The sequence below is a fragment of the Zingiber officinale genome, chromosome 4B (assembly GCF_018446385.1).
Source record: "Zingiber officinale cultivar Zhangliang chromosome 4B, Zo_v1.1, whole genome shotgun sequence".
Taxonomy (NCBI): domain Eukaryota; kingdom Viridiplantae; phylum Streptophyta; class Magnoliopsida; order Zingiberales; family Zingiberaceae; genus Zingiber; species Zingiber officinale.
This window is the reverse complement of record NC_055993.1, coordinates 54,122,924-54,127,222: the sequence shown is the minus strand read 5'-3', so window position 1 is coordinate 54,127,222 and position 4,299 is coordinate 54,122,924. Positions and strand designations below refer to the sequence as shown.

The following is a 4,299-nucleotide window of genomic DNA, read 5'->3' as shown; positions in this document are numbered from 1 at the left end:
AATCTAATTAGACTCATTTAACACATGAACCAAATTAAGTCCAACTTAATTAGCTTAATTATGATTACTCTTAATCCAATTTGGTTCATCACATGAACCTTATCCTCTTGGTTCATCAAATGAACCTAATCTCCATCTACTTAAACCCATTTAGAAGCATAAGTAATGAGTGATATCTAGCAACACATCATTTCTCCCCATGTTACAAAAATGTTGAGATCCAACATCACCTTTGTGACTACTAATTGTGACTCTTCACAATATATGACAAATGTCCTTCTATCCTTGACATCTAGATTGATTAATTTGAGGCATAGATGGTGTCATCCTCTGATCAATCTAAATCTTGAACTCCAAGTAGAATCACTATAATCAAATGAGCTCAATATATCATATTGACTCATTTGGGCATAGCCATGCACTTAGTGCTCTCACTCTATCAAGAATAACGATGTCACTCCCGTTATATAGGAGGGATAGATCCCATCTACATCACTCACATCCCTCCACATAATTTGTAACATACCAGTAATCGCCTTTATAGTCCACCCAGTTACGGGTGACGTTTGACGAAGTCAAAGTATGCAACTCCTTATGTAGGGAACCATGGTCACTTCAGGTCCAAAGACTAATAGTCATACTAATATCCATATGAGAAAGTATATGACACTCATATAATGATCTATGATACCTTCTCATGACGAGTCATTCAGTATACATTCTCCAATGCATACCCATGTGTCAACTTAATATCTCTATATCCATGACATGTGAGATCAAGTCATCGAGTTGACCTACATTCTAGTCTTGTCACATTAACATTGTCCCTGAATGTTAATACTTGACTAGGATTGATTAAGAGTAGTGTTCTCTATATCATATCACTATCGATTCAACCAATCGATTGAATAGATAAGAACCTTCTACTCAAGGATGCTATTATACTTAGTTATTTGGCACCAATACAAGTAAGTATAATAACCAAAACAAATGTCTTTATATACATAGGAATATGATACAATGAGTCCAAACAACAATCATCTTCTGATTGGCTCTAGGGCTCTAACTAACAAACTTGACCCTTCATCTTCCCTCTTAAGTGAAGTCAAAATTGACCTCTTATCTCCCACGGTTGATCAAATCTAACCTTTGATTCAAATCAATTTAATTTAATGAATCTCTATTCATTGGTTTAAATTTACTCAATGAATCATAGTCTAAACTAGACTCATTCGACACATGAATCAAATTGAGACCAACTCAATTAGTCTAATTTGGATTACTCTTAATCTAATTTGATTATCACATGAACCTAATCCTATTGGTCCATCATATGAACCTAATCTCCATCTAACTGCCCTTTGTGTGTGACCCTATAGGTTCCTGTAACGTTGGTAATGCTCCTAAACCTATTTAGAAACATAAGTAGTGAGTGGTGTCTAGCAACACATCTTTACTACCCAAGTTACAAAAATGTTGAGATCCAACATCACCATTGTGACTACTAATTGTGACTCTCACAATATGTGACAATGTCCTTCTATCCTTGACATCTAAATTGATCAATTGAGGCATAGACCTTGCCATCCTCTAATCAATCTATGTCTTGAACTCCAAGTATACTCACTCTAATCAAATGAGCTCAATATCTCATATTGACCTATTTGGGCATGGCCATGCACTTAGTGGTCTCACTCTATCAAGAATCATGATGTCTCTCCCGTTATATAGGAGGGATAGATCCCATCTACATCACTCACATCCCTCCGCATAATTTGTTACATACCCAGTAGTCGCCTTTATAGTCCACCCATTTACGGGCGACGTTTGATGAAGCCAAAGTATGTAACTCCTTATATAGGGAACCATGGTGACTTCAGGTCCATGGACTCATAGTCATACTAATAATCACATGAGAAAGTATATGACACTCATATAATGAATGATCCATGATATTTTCTCATGACGGGCCATTCAGTATACATTCTCCAATGCATACTCATGTGTCAACTTGATATCTAATATCCATGACTTGTGAGATCAAGTCATCGAGTTGATCTACATGCTAGTCTCATCGAATTAACATTGTCCCTGAATGTTAATACTTGACTTGGAATGATTAAGAGTAGTATTCTCTATATCATCTCATCATCAATTCAACCAATCGATTGATATAGATAAGAACCTTCTACTTAAGGACGCTATTATACTCAGTTATTTGGCACCAATACAAGTAAGTATAATAACCATAAAGAAATGACTTTATATATATATAGGTATATGATACATCGAGTCCATACAACAATAATCATATGATTGACTCAAGGGCTCTCACTAACACCAAGAAGCGCTTGTTTAAGGTCATTAGCTCGACCACCTCATAAGATTCATCTAAATCTCGCTCTTTGAGGGGTAAGATATTTCAACACCCTCCTACCGAGGGCTCTTATTATGGAGGGAGCTTCCAATATAGGAATTACAAAAGGAAGTATTGCTCTCTCCATCTTCCTCTTCTTTGAAGTTCTCTCAGCTGGTCGAATACAGTTCAGTGTGAGCTTCCAATTATTAGCCCAAGTGAAATCTGCACATGAAATGAAAATACAAATCTCCCATAAACATATTAGATAAGATAGAGCCATAACCATATTAAGATAAGTAGAATAAGAAATAAAAACTGAATCACATCCAACAAAGTCAATGATAGGTACCTCTAAAAAAATTTTCAGAAGATCACAAGAAATACTAACCTTACTTTGCTGAAAGATACCTAAAATTTCTAAACATGTAGATGTGACTTCCTCTGAATCAAATGATGGTTCTAACTCTGGCTCAGGTGTTGATGATATCAATGATGGTGATTCTTGAGACTCTGCTAGCTCTACAAAAGTCCCTACACATTGTTCCACAACGTGATCAATTCTTACAACCTCTAAGGGTTTTGTCGACAAAGGTGGTGATCCTTGAGATGTTGCTTCCACAACACAGCTCCCTACATATTCCTCCATATCATCATCAAAAAAATAAACCAACATCTATATCCTCAATAGGAGAATCAATAACAAGAGGATCAATAACTTCACTTGCAGTTTTAAATTGATCTACCACATCACGTTCATCATCTGAAAATTTAATATCACTATAACACCCTGTAAAATTTGAAGGCGGATCTAAAAACTTATTCACCACTGCATTATCAATAAAATCCTCATCTAAAGAGTCATCATCTTCATATACATTCAAAAATCTGCACTCATCCATATTAGCATCACAGGACTTGTCAAAGTCTTTATTTTCATTGACCCCCACTAACCTTTGTGGAAAAGGAAACCTTAGTGAAGGTCTTGGGAAAAATTGAGCTTCCTTTTACCCAAATTCCCTTTGATCTTTTGAAGGAGAGTCAACTTTCTTATCTAGTGTTGGTGTGATCAATAACCCAACATCATCACACTTTTCACTAGATCTTGTCAGCGAAGGAGGGAGATCTTCTTTAAACCATTTTGAAACAATACTTTCAATCTTTGCCCCCAAATGTTTGAACTCCCCATTTTGTGACTTGTGATTCTCAAGACTCATAGATGGTTGAGTTATAATATTTTTGACAGGCTCTATAGCATTTATGGCTTGCACTTCATGAATGTTTGAGGGAAATTTCATCCAACTTATGTTCGACCATTCATGGAGGTTCAATGTCACTTGATTAATTAACATATATGCTTCATCTACACTTTTGTCCATAAAAGATCCTCCAGCTGATGAATCCAATAAACACTTGTCTGAGAAAGAAATCCCCTATAGAATATGTGCAGAATCAACCATTTTTCAAAACCATGATGAGAGTAGTGTCTTTGAAGACTCTTGAATCTATTCCATGCTTCAAATAATGATTCTCCATATGCCTGAGCAAAATTTGTTATGCAATTCCTCATATACGCTGTTCTGCTTGGAGGGGGAAAATGATTCAGAAATTGCTTCTCCAATTGCTCCCAACTTGTGATACTTTGAGGATGGAAAGAATATAACCAAGTCCTTGCTTTATCCTTGATACTAAAAGGAAATGTCATCAATCGAACTGCATCTGCTGACACTCCTTCACATTTCACCATATCACAAATCTCTAAAAATACTTCAAGATGCAGATAAAGATTTTCTGATACTTCTCCTCCAAATTTGTGACCTTATATCATGAAAATTAACTCAGTGTCTAGATGGAAACTTTCTACATCAATTTGAAGTTGCACAATGGGAGATAAAAATCTTGCAGAAAAGGGTGTAGAAAAATTTCTCATAGGTCTGCTTGAC

The 4,299-nt window shown here is 35.8% G+C and overlaps 1 non-coding gene across 1 annotated transcript; it reads left to right on the top strand.

The window, feature by feature from the left end:
- The first annotated feature begins 3,822 nt into the window (after positions 1–3,822).
- On the top strand, positions 3,823–3,928 carry LOC121978849. The gene has a single exon (XR_006111188.1). It is a non-coding gene; the product is annotated as a small nucleolar RNA R71 (small nucleolar RNA).
- The last annotated feature ends 371 nt before the right edge of the window (positions 3,929–4,299 follow it).